This window comes from Triticum aestivum, chromosome 3A (assembly GCF_018294505.1).
Source record: "Triticum aestivum cultivar Chinese Spring chromosome 3A, IWGSC CS RefSeq v2.1, whole genome shotgun sequence".
Classification (NCBI taxonomy): Eukaryota; Viridiplantae; Streptophyta; class Magnoliopsida; order Poales; family Poaceae; genus Triticum; species Triticum aestivum.
The window spans coordinates 688,385,010-688,406,107 of record NC_057800.1 but is presented as its reverse complement, the minus strand read 5'-3'; the positions used below and the strand labels follow the sequence as shown (position 1 = coordinate 688,406,107).

The 21,098-nt window shown below is 41.8% G+C and overlaps 1 pseudogene; it reads right to left on the bottom strand.

The window, feature by feature from the left end:
• Nucleotides 1-17,263: 17,263 nt before the first annotated feature.
• LOC123057150 (beta-glucosidase 5-like) lies at nucleotides 17,264-20,535 on the bottom strand (annotated as a pseudogene).
• Nucleotides 20,536-21,098: the final 563 nt, after the last annotated feature.

Genomic DNA, 21,098 nt, shown 5'->3' with positions numbered 1-21,098 from the left:
ATCTCTTATTTGAGTTTTACCTGTGCATTAGATGAGTACTTATTGTATGCTTGTTTGTTTGTTTGCGATAGAGTACCCGAAGTGCGCCGCCTGTTACTTTGAATTGTTAGGTTTCGCGAATCATCAGCAAGGCAAGTAACACTTTGATCATACCTTTTCTACTACCCAGTTTTATTGCATTAGATCAATCCTCACACATTGCATGATTAGGATCTTGTTAAATTGTGGTATGGGAAGTAGATGAGGTAGTACCTATTACCTGTTATTATCAAACCTTTGGGAGTGACTTCTACGTTTGCTTATTATGCCATGCTATGCTAGTAGACGTGGATTGGGTGAGTGATATCCATGACAGATGTGAGATTGTTAATTAATGGTTTATCTAAGGTGGCAACTTAAACACACATCTGGGTGGATTGAGACACCTGGGTATTCCAGGACTTGCCTGTTTTCTTTTGGACCGCCACCCAGGCTTAAAGGGATCATGAGACTATTCATACTAGAAACTTCCGTGTGCAGCCACAAGCTATTATGGGCTCTAGCATAGTTGACTAAGTCGTGCGAGCTCTTACAGTGGTAGACTAGCAGATGTAGGGGATATAGGTGGTACGGTCTACCCGATCGTAAAGTGCTAGCGCTTCTGAAAGACTATGTCTCGGTCATCCGTCTTCTCAAACACCATGTCACTACAAGAAATCTATTGATCCATGACGGATTTCTCATGACGTTCCCATATACCGTCATAGAAAGGGTCATGGATCTACAATATGTGAATGGGCCTCGAGACGATTACACCATTATGATGGACATCGATGTACTATCACGAATACCGTCATGAATCAACTAGATGGGTCTAACTTTTTTTCTTTATACACCATTTGGACCGTCACGGGTGGCTCCTGCTGTGTATGCCATTTTGTTTGGCCTACATGTCAGTCGAATGTAACAGTGAATACGAAAAAAAAGTGTAAAATAACAGAGCGCGCGCGCGAGAAGGGAAATTTTAAGTCGCCAGCGCGGGGAGTGAAAAATTTAAGCCAGCCCATTTAACTACAGAGTCCAGACCAGCCTAACCCTAATTACCCTTCTCCCGTCTCCTTCCATACCATCCATCAGCCGCCGCCGCCACTCCACCTTCCGTCCTCGCATCGCTTCATGTCACCGCTGGCGGCGCCGGCGCTAAACCACCCTGCGTCAGGCCCCTCCCATCTATCCCGCACCGGATCCCTCCCCATCTACCCCACTCCGTGACTTTTTTTCCATTCAGATCGCGCCCTCGAGCTGTGGCGGCCCAGTCCTGCCTCTCGAGCTGACGTGGCCGCGGTCGCGGCAGGACCGACTGCCGGGTTTGGAACCCCTCGAGGTCGCCGGTGGCGCGCACAGATCTAGATCCATCCGGCGGCGAGCCAACATGAGTGAGGAATCACCCCCCTGCCCACATCCAGATCCATCGGGTTTGAGTTCTTACACATCTTCTTATTTGATTTGCGTGATCTGCAGGTCCATCTCATGGGGATGGTCAACGGCAACGTGGAGCTGAACACGGACGTGCCCTTCACGCTGGACGACGGCATCAGCAGCATTAATTTCATCAGATGGTGAGTGCAGCTCGTCAAATGGATTTCTTTTCCTTGAGTTCCAGATGTATTTTAGGGGTACAGTTTTAGGCTTTTGTTTGGATTCCATTGTTGGATGTTGGCTATGGGATTTGTCCACTACTGCAACTTGAAACTTCACTAGGTTGAAATACTTTTGGTTGTTAGTACGATAGTGCAAGAAATCCAATAATGGGAATTAAAACTGCAGGTTCTTAACCATCTCTAATTAAGTCAGAAATTGAGTACACTGGAATTGTTACTTTGCATTTCACTTCCTATTATCGATGGGAGTACATCTTCATCTTGCTGTCCTCATTGTTTCCACTAGCGTTGTTGTATACTTTCCACGGTGCAGCTCCACTGGGAGCGTCACCTCCGGCCTCCAGCCAGTTTTAGTCATGCCACTAGCACCGTCGTATGATTTCCACATTGCTGCTCCACCTGGAGCTTCACCTCGGGCCTCCTATTTGAGAAGATGCAATTTTGGTAGTTGCAGCAATGCCATGGTCAACGGTGGTCCAGGATAATGCAGTCCAGCACTGCTTTCTCACATTCACCCACTAGGCAATATGTGCAACGTGCACCCTTCCATGGATAATCTTTAGGATACTAACTCACTGACACTTCTATTTTGGTAACCACATCATGATATATAGCTTTTGTTGGATGCTCTTTTTAAACTATGCCATAAGCCTCTACAAAGATGAATTGATTGTCTTTTGATAGATCTTCTGCTCCATGGTTGTTTACGGTGCAAGCTCAAGCGCTCATATAGCTATTTTTTCTTCATTGTCTTCATAACCATCAATCTTCATTGGTTATGTCAGTTAAAGTTCCGTGCTTACAACTGTATTAGCTGGTCCAAAGTTTTCTTCCTACAGTTTTTTATTTTGTCTCAGTATACTCAGTACCACACAAGAGTTGACTGAAAGTTCTCTACTAGCTAAGTTCTTTCTTTTGTCTCAGTATTCTACTATGTCCATGATGTTTCTGTACTTGGAGCACATATTATTATAATAATGCAATCTCTGTGATGATATAATCAAGTAAGAGAGATGCACGACAAGTGTATGTGGTAATCTACTACTCTCCATGTACTTCCTGAAATTGTACTGAAATATTTCCTTATGTCCCAAAGTTTCATTTGATTCTAGATTTATGTTAAGTAAAAAAACACATCTGGAATGATTCTGATTTGTATGTATACATTCAAATTTAAGGTGCTAAATTGTTCTTCTCTGGGGAATTGATGCAAAATATGTACCAAACAATTTTAAGTCCAGGACTGGAGGTGATGTTCTTTTGTTCCAGTTCTTATGTATATATGTAACAGTTTATCTGTAGTAGGCTGATATGTTCAAACCAATTTTCCAGCCTATTGATACTTTAAGGACATCAGCATCATGCCGGTGCAAGGTAAGCACCGTGTCTCTTCCTCCAATTATCACATCCATAGCATATCACTATGGCATATATCTAATGAAACCACATGAAAACAACCATGGACTCAGCTTGGAGGTGCCTCATGTGCCATTTTGTTAAGTAGGACGTCATGATTTAGAATAGTATCCGACCAGGTGAGCTCATAGTGTTTTGCATTTATCAAATAGTCCATGTATTGTAGACATTAATGAGGTATATCTGTTCATTGGGAGAGCGCTTACTTAGTGCATGATGCATCTCTGTCCTTTTTCTAAGGATTATTTCTTCCAAACATTCCAATCTTTACCTGTTCAAAGCTTCGATCTCATCTAATATTGTTATGTCGTTGGTCCTCAAATATTTACAACCAAACTAAATGTCGGTGAAGATATGTTATTGTTACCCATCAAGTACTAACTAGCCTTTTGTTTCACCATATCCTGTAACTATTGTTGAATTAATTTGTTGAGAAATGCCCATTATTTCTTGCAAAGAATCATGATTGTTGATCATATGAAAAAGTAGAATATCAGCTAGTTTGATGCAATTTATATGTTTCTGTAGTAAGTTTTATTTCAGAAAGGAGGTGCGTGTTGGTACTCTTTAATTGCATCTATTCTAACTGTTACTACTCGCTGTTAAAGTTGTAAGCCAGGTAAAAATTAGCTTTACACAACTACTTTTCATATGTTTGAAGATTATTGTTACTCAAAGTACTGCTAGATTGTAGTTACTATGTAGATGTCGCTCAGATTTTTTTTCTTAATTGATCACATTGTACTATGTATTTCTGGCACCTATATTTATATCAGTTTTGTACCTGGTTTTGTGAAGTGACGTGCAACCTATCACACCCAAGAACAATATTTGTTCTGAATCTTTATCTCAGTCTATCAAATTCGACATGCCCAATATCTCCAATTCAACTTCGAACACATTAAATCTATATAGTTATTTTAAACTATGATAAAAGGAGTGGTGCTGGGATGCGTCGAGTGGATGGATAATGTTTAGATAAATACCTGAATTGGTAAGATGTCCAAAGAACAACTAGTAATTACATGCATGTAAATCCATTCAATATTTGTATCAGATATACCAGAAATAAAATTGCAATTTGTTTTTTCTACCAACTTTAACCTTTTTAGTTTTTATTGTATGCTAATTTCGAACAATGACATGGTGGCATATACTCAAACGCCTTAAAAGGAATAGTAAATGAAACATATTTCAATGTTTATATTGCGAAATTATGCTTGCATAACAAGATTATGGTTGTCTATTTAGAGGCACAAGTAATTTAACATTCAACTTCCCCATGTGTTCTATTTTTTATCGACTGGGTTTCCCCATGTGTTCGTGAAAGGGTGAAACAACTATTTTGATATTCATTTGCAATAAAACAAGCTATGTGTTGAAGTGTTTTAAATAGTAAACCTTGGTAGCTTATTATTGAATCTTAGTATTTTTCAATCATGCAATTTGTTTAAATACAACTATTTTGTAAAAATAAAGTTCACTAATATTTGTTCAAATAACTTGCCCGGTTAGGTGCATAGGTTGATGAAATAGTTGTTTTGAGGTGCACAGATTGATGACTAACTAGTTGTTTTAACATGACCTTGAACTTTCTATGTTTGGATGATAAAACTTCACATTTATAGAACATTTTTTTCTAAATTGTATATAGTCTGCATTTTTATATTCTGTTGCCCATGTTTTTATGGTACCCTAATATGGTAGTGGTGTCCTTCCGATGATAGCTTGGAAAATAAACTAATATTATTACTCTAGATTCATATGGGAGTTTGCTGTTATAACTTATTATAATTTTGTATGTTTTTGGATTCTATGCAGGTTTGGCGGTTAGTCCGTGTTACTTTAGATTGAAGTTTTTTAGGAGGAATTACTTGGGTCCGTATAGCTTCCTAGAGAAGTGGTGGTGATGGAGACTAAAATCAGCTAGTAGGACATTTTTCATTGGAAGCCATGTTACTCAAAAAAAATATGCTCATAGCGCTTTCTAGATATGCTTGTGCTTTCATATTAAGCTTTGTTTTTTGTAATCAGACTAGATTGTTGGAACTCTGTATTGTCAGGTGAATAAATGTTATTTTTGAATGAATATAATTTGGGTGTCTTGTTGTAAATTGTGCCGCATCAAGAAAACAGGCTGTACTAGAAAAGGGGCTAACGTGTTCGACTAAAAAATTGGTAAGCTAATCGGCAGAATGAAAATAAATAGATGATGGGTTGAACTGGGCTGAAATTATTGGGCCAAAACCCTAACTGGGCTGGTTGCCGCATGGGCCACGTTGGCCTCCACGTCAGATCCACATAGATGCCATGTCAAGTCTGCGTTGCTTCCAGGTCATGTAAATCGGTGACGGATTGTTCCGTCATGGCCTAGTTTGGGCTGGGCGGGCCTGGGGCAGACCCATGACGGCCGAGAACCGTCATGGAAGGTGCGATGTCAAATTATGACGCGATATACATGACGGATTTCAAATCCGTCGAGGATGGGTACGCATGACAGTTTTTGGCTTATCTGTGACGGACAAGTACCATCATGTATTAACAAGTTTCTTGTAGTGTGTAGTGCGAGAAACCAAACGGAGGCGATCGAGTCTTGTGGTGAAAAGTGCGCAAACCTCTGCAGAGTGTAATAAACTAATCATGGTTAGCCGTGTCCCCGGTTATGGACATCTTGAGTATCTAGTACTTGGATTTTCATGTGAATCTCAACATGTTACTCTAAATTAATTTTGTTGGGTTATGTTTAATGATGATTTTTAATTGGGATTGAGAATGCTATCAACCATTCTCAATGTTTAACAACTACCATGATAGTAATAAAATTTTATTCCTTTGAAGTAGGGAAAAATTGGCTTTACGCAAAACTGTAACCATAGAGCTTTCCACCAGCCAAATATGCATGTAGTATAGTTGTTTCATTCCATTACTCTCTATGTGTTACCTTGCCAGCATATTACATGTGCTAAACCGTTTCGGGCTGCAACGTTAATATTGCAGACTTTTCAGACGACGATTAAGGAGTTTTTAGGTCGTGGTTCTATACTCAGCGATGTCGTTGGAGTTGATGGACTCACTTATCTTCCAAGCCTTCCATTGTTATAGCTATTAGATGTCCTTAAGCCACATTTATTGTAATAAGTTCTTGTTTGAGACACTCGATGTAATAAGTGTGTGATTGCTACTCTGCTATAAATCCTCCGAGTACTGTGTGGTGTCAGCATTACTGATCCAGGCATGACACCGGAGCACAGCGATCAGACTGTTTGAGGCCTGGTCGCTACACACCTGCTCCTCCATGTCATATGGTTGCATGGGCGCCACCACTCCATCACCGCCTCTTCCGTACCACGTGATTGCATAGGCGTCAGGCCCATACCGCCTACTCCACACCACAAGAATGCACGGGCTTTGCATGTCCACCACCACGCCGCACACACCCCGCCCATCGCCTCATCTTTCTCCCCTTATTTTGTGTGGTACTTAACGTCCAATGACGATGACGCTCGGGCCCCAGAGGAGCAGGCGACAAGGCAGGCCGCCACGGCTAGGAACGACATTGTACATGGACGAATGTCATCTTCGGAACTTGGTCGCCTTCATCGACACGCCATGGTGCACAACGTCCGTGGTGCAACGTCCACATGGTAGCCTGATTCTAATTCAATTTCGCTCGCTTCGGGGAAAAACAAGTAGCAGGTTATACGGGGATTTTATCTCATAGCGCAAGGTTTCAATCTGAAAGTCACATCCTTCACTGCTTGAGTACCATGTTCGTGCTTGTGGATTAACAACCTCAAGCAATTTATACATGGCATGCTTTATGTTGCCTCTGTTCCACATTGCAATGCATTATTAGTTTTTTTTTAAGTCAAAGATGTCCATGTTTGACCAAGTTTCTAGAATAAACTATCAATATCTGAAGTACTAAATAAATGAACTATAAAAGTATATGTGGATGTTGATTTTTGTAAAACTTGGTCAAACATTGATATGCTTGAATTTTCAAAACAAAGTATGTACTATATTTTAGAATGGAGGGGGTATTAATTAGCATATGGTCTCACGCCTAAGGAGCACAGTCTCTAACTGTACTTTTTTTCTTTCTAATTGGCACTAAAACAATAAAACAAGGTGATAAATAGGTTTTCATGTGAAGATAATTTGGTTAATTGTCACCGGGTCGCTTATGTACACAACTGATTAGGCCTTATTAATGCATCAATAATGTTACATTCAACTTAAAACTGAAATCAATCACTTGTACTATTATCTATTGATCCTCCCATTTCCATCTCTTCCTCTTAGAGGCCGCTATAAATATGCTTCATTCCCTTTCCTGTCGTTAGTCAGTGCAAATCATTGCTTTTATTTCAACTATGTTCTTTCTATTTTGATTCTAATTACGCATCTAAATGATCAATATTGAAAATCAGAAGCCATATACTTTGGTGCTGTGCTGCAACTTCCAAGTATTTCTCACTTTCACTACCATTTTACTATTATTGCAGACCATTTATTGTTGGTGTTTTTTATTTTTTGCATGTGACCAAGGTAAGTTATGAAATACCGGTTGGGCAAATCATAGAGTTGTATGATTGTTGTAGATGAATACTGCAATCAAAAGCCTCAGTCACACATTGTTGGAAATATGCCCTAGAGGCAATAATAAAATGGTTATTATTGTATTTCCTTGTTCATGATAATCGTTTATTATCCATGCTAGAATTGTATTGATAGGAAACTCAGATACATGTGTGGATACATAGACAACACCATGTCCCTAGTAAGCCTTTAGTTGACTAGCTTGTTGATCAATAGATGGTTACGGTTTCCTGACCATGGACATTGGATGTCGTTGATAACGGGATCACATCATTATGAGAATGATGTGATGGACAAGACCCAATCCTAAGCCTAGCACAAGATCGTATAGTTCATTTGCTAAAGCTTTTCTAATGTCAAGTATCATTTCCTTAGACCATGAGATTGTGCAACTCCCAGATACCGTAGGAATGCTTTGGGCGTGCCAAACATCACAACGTAACTGGGTGGCTATAAAGGTGCACTACGGGTATCTCTGAAAGTGTCTGTTGAGTTGGCACGAATCGAGACTGGGATTTGTCACTCCATGTAAACGGATAGGTATCTCTGGGCCCACTCGGTAGGACATCATCATAATGTGCACAATGTGACCAAGGAGTTGATCACGGGATGATGTGTTACGGAACGAGTAAAGAGACTTGCCGGTAACGATATTGAACAAGGTATTGGAATACCGACGATCGAATCTCGGGCAAGTACTATACCGATAGACAAAGGGAATTGTATACGGGATTGATTGAATCCTTGACATCGTGGTTCCTCCGATGAGATCATCGTGGAACATGTGGGAGCCAACATGGGTATTCAGATCCCGTTGTTGGTTATTGACCAGAGAAATGTCTCGGTCATGTCTGCATGATTCCCGAGCCCGTAGGGTCTACACACTTAAGGTCCTATGACGCTAGGGTTATAGGGAAAGTATGTACGTGGTTACTGAATGTTGTTTGGGGTCCCGGATGAGATCCCGGACGTCACGAGGAGTTCCGGAATGGTCTGTAGGTAAAGATTTATATATGGGAAGTCCTGTTTTGGTCACCGGAAAAGTTTCGGGTGCTATCGGTAACGTACCGGGACCACAGGGAGGGTCCCGGGGGTCCACCAGGTGGGGCCACCAGCCCCAGAAGGCTGCGTGGGCCAAGTGTGGGAGGGGACCTGCCCCAGGTGGGCTGGTGCGCCCCCCCACCAAGGCCCAAGGCGCATGGAGAGTGGGAAGGGGGCAAACCCTAGGTCCAGATGGGCCTTAAGGCCCACCCTAGGGCGCCCCCCCTCTCCTCTCCCTTGGCCGCCACCCTAGATGGCATCTAGGGCTGCCCCCCTAGGGAGGGAAACCTAGAAGGGGGCGCAGCCCCTCCCCTCCCCCTATATATACTTGAGGTATTGGGGGCTGCCCAGGACATGATTTGATCTCTCTCTAGGCGCATCCCTACCTCTCTCCCTCCTCGTCTCTCGTAGTGTTTGGCGAAGCCCTGCAGGAGTCCCGTGCTCCTCCACCATCACCACGCCGTCGTGCTGCTGCTGGACAGAGTCTTCCCCAACCTCTCCCTCTCTCCTTGCTGGATCAAGGCGCGGGAGACGTCACCGGGCTGTACATGTGTTGAACGCAGAGGCGCCGTTGTTTCGGCGCTTAGATCGGAATCGACCGTGATCTGAATCGCTGCGTGTACGACTCCAACAACCACGTTCTTGTAACGCTTCCGCATTGTGATCTTCAAGGGTATGAATATGCACTCCTCTCTCTCGTTGCTAGTCTCTCCATTGATTGATCCTGGTGACACGTAGGAAATTTTTTCAATTTCTGCTACGATCCCCAACAGTGGCATCTTGAGCTAGGTCTATGCATAGATTCTATGCACGAGTAGAAAACAAAGCAGTTGTGGGCGATGATTTGTTCAATTTGCTTACCGTTACTAGTCTTATCTTGATCTGGCGGCATTGTGGGATGAAGCGGCCCGGACCGACCTTACACGTACGCTTACGTGAGACTGGTTCCACCGACTGACATGCACTTGATGCATAAGGTGGCTGGCGGGTGTCTGTCTCTCCCACTTTAGTTGGATCGGATTCGGTGAAAAGGGTCCTTATGAAGGGTAAATAGCAATTGGCATATCACCGTTGTGGTTTTGCGTAGGTAAGAAACGTTCTTGCTAGAAACCCATAGCAGCCACATAAAACATGCAACAACAATTAGAGGACGTCTAACTTGTTTTTGCAGGGTATGCTATGTGATGTGATATGGCCAAAAGGATGTGATGAATGATATATGTGATGTATGAGATTGATCATGTTCTTGTAATAGGAATCACAACTTGCATGTCGATGAGTATGACAACCGACAGGAGCCATGGGAGTTGTCTTAATTTATATATGACCTGCGTGTCAATGAAAACGCCATGTAATTACTTTACTTTATTGCTAACCGTTAGCCATAGTAGTAGAAGTAATAGTTGGCGAGGCAACTTCATGAAGACACGATGATGGAGATCATGGTGTCATGCCGGTGACGATGGTGTTCATGCCGCGCCTCAAAGATGGAGATCAAAGGCACAAGATGATATTGGCCATATCATGTCACTTTATGATTTGCATGTGATGTTTGTCATGTTTACATCTTATTTGCTTAGAACGACGGTAGCATAAATAAGATGATCCCTCGCAATAATTTCAAGAAAGTGTTCCCCCTAACTGTGCACCGTTGCTAAGGTCCGTTGTTCCGAAGCACCACATGATGATCGGGCGTGATAGGTTCTAACGTTCGCATACAACGGGTGTAAGCCAGATTTACACACGCAATACACTTAGGTTAACTTGACGAGCCTAGCATGTACAGACATGGCCTCGGAACACGGAAGACCGAAAGGTCGAACATGAGTCGTATAGTGGATACGATCAACATGAAGATGTTCACTGATGATGACTAGTCCGTCTCACGTGATGATCGGACACGGCCTAGTTGACTCGGATCATGTATCACTTAGATGACTAGAGGGATGTCTATCTAAGTGAGAGTTCATTGAATAATTTGATTAGATGAACTTAATTATCATGAACATAGTCAAAAGGTCTTTGCAAATTATGTCGTAGCTTGCGCTATAGTTCTACTGTTTTAGATATGTTCCTAGAGAAAATTTAGTTGAGAGTTGACAGTAGCAACTATGCGGACTGGGTCCGCAAACTGAGGATTGTCCTCATTGCTGCACAGAAGGATTATGTCCTTAATGCACCGCTCAGTGTGCTGATCCTCAAGCGTCGTCTGTAGATGCTGGAAAACATCTGACATACACGTTTTGATGACTACGTGATAGTTCAGTGCGTAATGCTAACATTTTAGAATTGTGGCACCAAAGACGTTTTTTGAAACCTCGCAGAACATATGAGATGTTCCAAAGACTGAAATTGGGATTTCAGACTAGTGCCCACGTCAAAAGGTATGAGACCTCTGACAAGTTTCTTAAGCCTGCAAACTAAGGGAGAAAAGCTCAATCGTTGAGCATGTGCTCAGATTGTCTGAGTACTACAATCGCTTGAATCGAGTGGGAGTTAATCTTCCAGATGAGATAGTGATGATTCTCCATAGTCACTGCCACCAAGCTATTGGAGCTTCATGATGAACTATAACATATCAGGGATAGACATGATGATCCTTGTGCAACTCGCGATGTTTGACACCGCGAAAGTAGAAATCAAGTAGGAGCATCAATTGTTGATGGTTAAACCACTAGTTTCAAGAAGGGCAAGGGAAAGAAGGGATACTTCATGAGACGGCAAATCAGTTGCTGCTCTAGTGAAGAAACCCAAGATTGAACCAAACCCGAGACTAAGTGCTTCTGTAATGAGGGGAACGGTCACTGAAGTAGAACTACCCTAGATACTTGGTAGATGAGAAGGCTGGCAAGGTCGACAGAAGTATTTTGGATATACGTTATATGAATGTGTACTTTACTAGTACTCCTAGTAGCACCATGGTATTAAAATACCAGTTCAGTTGCTAAGTGTTAGTAACTCAAAATAAAAGGCTACGGAATAAACGGAGACTAGCTGAAGGTGAGATGATGATATGTGTTGGAAGTGTTTCCAAGGTTGATTTGATCAAGCATCGCATGCTCCCTCTACCATCGAGATTGGTGTTAAACCAAAATAATTGTTATTTGGTGTTTGCGTTGAGCATAGACATGATTGGATTATGTTTATCGTAATACGGTTATTCATTTAAGGAGAATAATGGTTACTCTGTTTATTTGAATAATACCTTCAATGGTCTTGCACCTAAAATGAATGGTTTATTGAATCCCGATCGTAGTGATACACATGTTCATGCCAAAAGATATAAGATAGTAATGATAGTACCACGTACTTGTGGCACTGCCATTTGAGTCATGTTGGTGTAAAACGCATGAAGAAGCTCCACGTTGATGGATCTTTGGACTCACTCGTTTTTGAAAAGATTGAGACATGCGAACCATGTCTATTGGTAGATATGCATGAAGAAACTCCATACAGATGGATCGTTTGGATTCACTTGATGTTGAATCACTTGAGACATGCAAATCATACCACATGGGCAAGATGACTGAAAGACCTCGTTTTCAGTAAGACGGAACAAGAAAGCAACTTGTTGGAAGTAATACATTTTGATGTGTGCAGTCCAATGAGTGCTGAGGCACGCAGTGGATATCGTTATGTTCTTACTTCACAGATAATTTGAGTAGATGCTGAGTATATTTACTTGATGAAACACAAGTCTGAATTATTGAAAGGTTCAAGTAATTTCATAGTGAAGTTGAAGATCGTCGTGACAAGATGATAAAATGTCTATGATATGATCATAGAGATGAATATCTGAGTTATGAGTTTGGCACATAATTAAGACATTGTGGAAATTGTTTCACAACTAATACCGCCTGGACCACCATAGTGTGATGGTGTGTTTGAACATCATAACTGCTACCTATTGGATATGTTGCATACCATGATGTCTCTTATCAAAATTACCACTATCGTTTATGGGTTAGGCATTAGAGACAACTGCATTCACTTTAAATAGGGCACCACACAATTCCGTTGAGACGACGCCGTATGAACTATGGTTTAGAGAAACCTAAGCTATCGTTTCTTAAAAGTTTGGGGCTGCGATGCTTATGTGAAAAAGTTTCAGGCTAATAAGCTCGAACCCAAAGCGGATAAATGCAGCTTCATAGAATACCCAAAAATAGTTGGGTATACCTCCTATTTCAGATCCAGAAGCAAAATGATTGTTTCTAGAAACGGGTCCTTTCTCGAGGAAAAGTTTCTCTCGAAAGAATTGAGTGGGAGGATGGTGGAGACTTGATGAGGTTATTGAACCGTCACTTCAACTAGTGTGTAGCAGGGCACATGAAGTTGTTCCTGTGGCACCTACACCAATTGAAGTGGAAGCTTATGATAGTGATCATAAAACTTCGGATCAAGTCACTACCAAACATCATAGGTCGTCAAGGATGTGTACTACTTCAGAGTGGTACGTAATCCTGTCTTGGAAGTCATGTTGCTAGACAACAATGAACCTACGAGCTATGGAGAAGCGATGGTGGGACCGGATTCCGATGAATGGCTCGAGGCCATAAAATCCAAGAGATGATCCATGTATAAAACAAAGTATAGACTTTGAAAGAACTACTTGACGGTCGTAAGGCTGTTGGGTGCAAATGGATTTTAAAAGGAAGACAAACAATGATGGTATGTGTCACCATTAAGAAAGCTCGACTTGTCGTTAAGATGTTTCCCGACAAGTTCAAGGAGTTGACTACGATGAGACTTTCTCACTCATAGTGATGCTAAGAGTCTGTTGGAATTATGTTAGCAGTTACTGCATTCTTTATGAAATCTTGCATATAGGATGTCAAAACATTGTTTCCTTGATGTTTTTCTTGAGGAAAGGTTGTATGTGATACAACCATAAGGTTTTGTCAATCCTGAAAGATTCTAACAAGTATGCAAAGCTCCAGTAATCCTTCTTAGGACTGGAGTAAGCATCTTGAAATTGGAATGTACGCTTTGATGAGATGATGAAAGATTTTGGGTTTATACAAAGTTTATGAGAAACTCGTATTTCCAAAGAAGTGAGTGGGAGCACTATAGAATTTTTGATGAGTATATGTTGTTAACATATTGTTGATCAAAAATGATGTAGAATTTCTGGAAAGCATGCAGGGTTATTTGAAAAGTGTTTTTCGATGGAAAACCTGGATTAAGCTACTTGAACATTGAGCATCAAGATCTATGAGGATAGATCAAAAACGCTTAATAGTACTTTCAAATGAATACATACCATGACAAGATTTTGAGGGAGTTCAAAATAGATCAGCAAAGAATGAGTTCTTGGCTATGTTACAAGGTGTGAGTATTGAGTAAGACTCAAGACCTGACCACGGCAGAAGAGAGAGAAAGGACGAAGGTCGTCCCCTATGCTTTAGACGTAGGCTCTATAGTATGCTATGTTGTGTGCCGCACCTGAAGTGTGCCTTGCCATGAGCCAGTCAAGGGGTACAAGAGTGATCCAGGAATGGATCACATGACAGCGGTCGAACTTATCCTTAGTAACTAGTGGACTAAAGAATTTTCTCGATTATGGAGGTGGTAAAAGAGTTCGTCGTAAAGGGTTACGTCGATGCAAACTTTGACACTAATCCGGATGACTCTGAGTAGTAAACCAGATTCGTATAGTAGAACAGTTATTTGAATAGCTCCAAGTAGCGCGTGGTAGCTGCATCTACAAGATGACATAGAGATTTGTAAAGCACACATGGATCTGAAAGGTTCGGACCCGTTGACTGATAAACCTCTCTCACAAGCAAGATATGAACATACCCCATGGGTGTTGGATTCATTGCAATCACATAGTGATGTGAACTAGATTATTGACTCTAGTGCAAGTGGGAGACTGTTGGAAATATGCCCTAGAGGCAATAATAAAATGGTTATTATTGTATTTCCTTGTTCATGATAATCGTTTATTATCCATGCTAGAATTGTATTGATAGGAAACTCAGATACATGTGTGGATACATAGACAACACCATGTCCCTAGTAAGCCTCTAGTTGACTAGCTCGTTGATCAATAGATGGTTACGGTTTCCTGACCATGGACATTGGATGTCGTTGATAACGGGATCACATCATTAGGAGAATGATGTGATGGACAAGACCCAATCCTAAGCCTAGAAAAAGACTGTATAGTTCATTTGCTAAAGCTTTTCTAATGTCAAGTATCATTTCCTTAGACCATGAGATTGTGCAACTCCTGGATACCGTAGGAATGCTTTGGGTGTGCCAAACGTCACAACGTAACTGGGTGGCTATAAAGGTGCACTACGGGTATCTCCGAAAGTGTCTATTGAGTTGGCACGAATCGAGACTGGGATTTGTCACTCCATGTAAACGGAGAGGTATCTCTGGACCCACTCGGTAGGACATCATCATAATGTGCACATTGTGACCAATGAGTTGATCAAGGGATGATGTGTTACGGAACGAGTAAATAGACTTGCCAGCAACGAGATTGAACAAGGTATTGGGATACCGACGATCGAATCTCGGGCAAGTACTATACCGGTAGACAAAGGGAATTGTATACAGGATTGATTGAATCCTTGACATCGTGGTTCGTCCGATGAGATCATCGTGGAACATGTGGGAGCCAACATGGGTATCCAGATCCCATTGTTGGTTATTGACCAGAGAGATGTCTCGGTCATGTCTGCATGATTCCCGAACCCGTAGGGTCTACACACTTAAGGTCCGATGACGCTAGGGTTATAGGGAAAGTATGTACGCGGTTACCGAATGTTGTTCGGAGTCCCGGATAAGATCCCGGAAGTCACGAGGAGTTCTGGAATGGTCCGGAGGTAAAGATTTATATATGGGAAGTCCCGTTTTGGTCACCGGAAAAGTTTCGGGTGCTATCGGTAACGTACCGGGACCACCGGGAGGATCCTGGGGGTCCACCAGGTGGGGCTACCAGCCCCAGAAGGCTGCGTGGGCCAAGTGTGGGAGGGGACCAGCCCCAGGTGGGCTGGTGCGCCCCCCCACCAAGGCCCAAGGCGCATGGAGAGTGGGAAGGGGGCAAACCCTAGGTCCAGATGGGCCTTAAGGCCCACCCTAGGGCGCCCCCTCTCCTCTCCCCTTTGGCCGCCACCCTAGATGGCATCTAGGGCTGCCGCCCCCCCTAGGGAAGGAACCCTAGAAGGGGGCGCAGCACCTCCCCTCCCCCTATATATACTTGAGGTATTGGGGGCTGCCCAAGACATGATTTGATCTCTCTCTAGGCGCAGCCCTACCTCTCTCCCTCCTCGTCTCTCGTAGTATTTGGCGAAGCCCTGCAGGAGTCCCGCGCTCCTCCACCATCACCACGCCGTCGTGCTGCTGCTGGACGGAGTCTTCCCCAACCTCTCCCTCTCTCCTTGCTGGATCAAGACGCGGGAGACGTCACCGGGCTGTACGTGTGTTGAACGCGGAGGCGCCGTTGTTTCGACGCTTAGATCGGAATCGACCGCGATCTGAATCGCTGCGTGTACGACTCCACCAACCGCGTTCTTATAACGCTTCCGCATTGCGATCTTCAAGGGTATGAAGATGCACTCCTCTCTCTCGTTGCTAGTCTCTCCATAGATTGATCTTGGTGACACGTAGGAATTTTTTTCAATTTCTGCTACGATCCCCACACATATCATAGTTTTGAATTAGTTTTGCAGATAATATTATCATGCCCATCCGGTACTATGCTTTAACCCTGCAGGTCCGGGACATGCGTGATGCCAACAACTACTTTCGATATGTTTTTGGCAGTGCTGCTAACATCATTTTTGTGAAGAACAATAGTTGTAAAAAACTGAGTAATATTCTACAAAGTAAATGATGATGTGTCTTAGCATATGGACATATCCTGCAATGCAATAAAGGGTGTTCTCACCCCAAAATTATGGAAGCCAAAACACATAAGGCCCATGAAATGAACAACAACCCTCGACACGCAACAGAGCATCAAGGAATCTATTCGTGACTTAACAATTAAACAAATAAACGGTAGAAAAGTAGAACGGCGCAGCAAGGCGCGTGTACGCTCCTAGTGATATATGAATCTCACACCTCTAAAGGGATCGAAAGCACGACCTCCGTGAAGTGTATGTCGTGGAACCCAGGGAACCAAAGTACAACCCCTGGTCGAAAATTTCGATCACCTTCAATTGTTGTGACCATTCGACCAACGTCCGCCAGACACGCAGCCATCGGGAAGCGGAAGCGCGGTGGTCCTCCTAATTCCTTGACTCCGGCGGCGGTCCTTCCGATTCCCCTCTTGGATCCTCTCATCTAGCAGCTTCACGAATGATAGAAAAAGTGAAATGGAAAAAGGAGAAACGAGTGGAGGTAAGAGATATGGTGGGAGGATAGCTGTGGGTGGACTCCATGGGGCACGTGCCGTGCGGAGGCGACGGTTTATGAGAGACAAAAAAAATCAGTTGGTTGTTTTAAATGATTTTCCAAACTACAGTGCCGTATGTATGCATGTGTGGTTTGCCTATGTATGTACTTTGACCCTAAGGTATAACGGTGAGCGTGTCCGATGAGGCGACTCATTGTTCAGCATGCCATCCTGTGTTGTTGAGCTCACTCTGAACATGGATGTCCTGGGTCTTCAGGAAGGCGGAGTACCAGCGAGCAGATAGCCTGGCATGTCGTGGGAGCGCCTTGTCGTCGAAATCAACACGGTACAGTCCGTAACGTTCCTGATACCCTGACAGGCACTCGAAGGCGTCCAAGAACGCCCAGGCGAAGTAGCCTTTCACATTGGCTCCACTCCTGCAGAGCAAAACAACATCGTGCATGGTAAGGCCAACTCTGAACTCTGAAGATTTTGAAGAATTTTGTAGTTGAATTACTGACCTTACTGCAGCCAATGTGCTCCCTATGTAGCTCTTTAAGTATTCGGTCCTGTCGATGTCTTCAAGAGTGTCATTACTAGATGATTGACCTGAAGAGAGAAAGGAGATGGGGCAAAATATATCATCAAACATGTATGAACTGCAAATTAACGATGATGCCCATAAACATTAACATGATTTTACATAGAATTATTGGAGATCACTGTAATCAGAAACAAGATGGACTTGCCATTCTCTTGGATATAAATGGGAATGTCTCCGTAGGCTTCTTTCAAGTACAATAACACACGTTGCAATCCTTCGGGATCACTTGGAATGACGTCGGGGGAGCCTGCATTCGCAAGTCGTTCTAAATGTCACAACTTGCAAGATAGACACAATCTATGTATCTCACACAACTGCATGACCTTCAAGCACACATTTCATTATTTTTTTAGTATCATGTGTTGGGTTACAATTTCATATTTGATGTTTCATGTACAAAATAGCTGAATCCAGTCTAGTATCTGACAAACATATTGATGAAAAACTTTACCTTACTGGCTGGCGGGTCTGTTTTAGAAGCTGCATTAATGAAACATATATTTCGTTAGATGTGTCATTTGGATAAAAAATCTCAGAGTTGTAAATCTGCTTCAAAAGTGTAACGAATTTAAGTCCGTTTATATGACAATTTGAACAATCTGTTTGCATCATTATGCTGTTACTAAATAAATGGAACACATTGCCCACTACTGCTGCTACAAAAACTTATGAACAGTAAAACAATGCTGCTTGCCTTTGTAGATAATTGACAAGTCGGCTGTATAGTCACGAGTGCCTTTGTCTAAAGGACGACCATTCACGTAGACAGAATAGTAGTGATTTATCCCAATGAAATCTGCACTACCAATTATAGCTTCAGACTGGATATTAGTGAAGGATAGAAGACGAGAGCCAACAATTTTCTTCATTCTTTCCGGATAATCTCCAGATATCAAGGGCTCTAGTATACTAAAAGGAACCACAGGCCGGTTAGTTCTGCATTCCTTGAGCAAAGGTAGAGTAAAGATAACATACCAGCCCAAAAAGAAGTCCATATATCTTTTTGTTGCTTCTAAATCCTCTGTAGAGTTTGTCATAGGATAAGGCCAAAGGGAGTAAATACTTAGGCCAACAACCCCCTTTTGCATGGCCTACATGCAAAACTCCTTTTTATGGGCAAATAAATCTTTTCATATGAATATACATCATGAGGAAATATATTGTATTTGTGCAGTTAATTGGATCTTATGTTGACAAATCCAAACATGTAACCATATGCCAATGAACTCTTAATTGATAGTGACCTACCCAAAAATATCATGTGGTCCAACAATACTTTCACATTAAAAGAAATTTTATTTTAAAGAATGTATAGGAAGAGAATACTGATGTTTTGAATTTATCTTAGACAGCAACATCAATCTTACTAGCTTACTATCGGAGAAAAACACTGATTCTAATTTTGGGTTCAACATTACTCACTTGATATTTTTCTCTGTAAAGCCTACTGGCTCATGCATGCGCCAATAGCATGTTATGAGCTGCTATATATGGTTCCACTGTAGAGTCACCCACCGTACATTTTGTAGCTCCAAAAGGGTCAGAGCAATGTCCGGGTGCAATCGATCCGCCATTGTAAGATCCGGTCGCACCTACGTTAGGTTCATCTATCGTAGTCCAGTACGAGATCCTGTCTCCAAACTGTTTGAAGCAAATATCTGCGAATGCTGTGAAATCATCCCTGCATTTTGCAATAGTACTGCCCGTGAGGAAATACTACATTGAAAGTAGGAACCCTCTTAACATTTTAAGATTTTGAGCAATTTCATCACTACAAGGGAGATATTGTGGAATCTTACACAATTCTAGAGCTTAGCCATCCTCCATACTCATCTTCCAGGATTTGAGGGTAATCAAGCTGGTAAATCATAATATGGACTTGAATGCCTGGGGAAACACTGCGGACACAGATAAGTTTAGATAATGGGGACAAGAGGAAATAGTTTCTGCATTTTTTCTATCAGTGTTGATCATTTACTCCCTCCGTCCCAAATTACTTGTCGCAGAAATGGATGTATCTAGAACTAAAATACATCTAGATACATCCATACTTGCGACAAGTAATTTGGAACCGAGGGAGTACTAGGATACTGACATATATATCTGTTTTGCCAGTACACTCCGTTTATATTAACATACCATGTTGCACTAGCGCATCTATTAGGTTGTTGTAGTACTCGAGTCCTTTTGGATTGACAGCTCCCCTGCCATCTGCAGATCTCGTTAGAAACCAACAATCAGTTTAAATTTTGTGATTTTCTAGTAATAGTGCACTGGAAATATAATGAGAAGTACTTTTACCTGGGATAAGCCTTGACCAGGAGACGGAGAATCTGTAAGCCTCTAGGTTCATGTCAACCATGAGCTTCACATCATCCTGAAACATCAGATCATGTCTGGTTAAAACAGAATGTTCAAATATACAGTGTGGAAATCACAACACTTCAACACAGCAAATAATAATAATAATAATAATAATAATAATAATAATAATAATAATAATAATAATAATAATAATAATAATAATAATAATAATAATAATAATAATATGATAGATACTCCTAGATGCAAGAATAAATTTTATTTTGTTTCTGCCAGAGAAGAGAGGATAATGAACTAGATTGCCTAGTGGGTTGGCTTCTGCGATTGTGGGCGGCCCACTAGGCACTAGGCACTAACCGGCGCCCGCTAGTGCCTAGTGGGCCGGCCCACGAAAGGAATACGCAGCCAACAGTCTCGCGAAAAAACCCAGCAAAAAAGTGCCGATAGGTGGACTCGAACTCGCGCATTCCTATTGAAGGAATGGTGTAGCTAACAATATGCCTTTCTAATGCCAGTGGTAGATAGCAATGCAAATCCTTAAGAAACAGCATAGGCATAGCCGCGCTATTTATTTATTACGTATTACACACTAGTACTTATATTTTTGAATTACTTGGACGAGTTGATTTTTTTATGAAAAATAGTTCATCATAATTTGGAAAATTTCACGAATTTTTAAAAAATCATGAATTTGAAAAAAGTTTATCAAATTCAAAAAAATCATCGCTTTTGAATAAAATCATGAATTAGAAAAAAAGTTCACCAAATTTGGAAAAAGGCTCATCAATTTTGAAAAACATTTACTGAATTTGAAAAAAGTTCATTGATTTTGAAAAAAAAATCAAATTTGAAAAGAAAAGTTCATCATCTTTTATGAAAAAATCACCAAACTTGAAAAAAGTTCAAGAGTTTTGGGGAAAATGGTGCATTTCAGAAAACAAAAAAAGAACAAGAAAAAAGAAAAAGAAAAAAAAACAAATAAAAACGTGCATCCTGGGACAACCGAGGAAGGTAATAAATCGTAGACAAAAGCAAGGATAAACGAAGTCGGCGGGCTAGCCTAGTGGTCACTACTGTTGTCTTGAAACACTCGGGTTGGGGGTTTGATTCCTGTTACCAG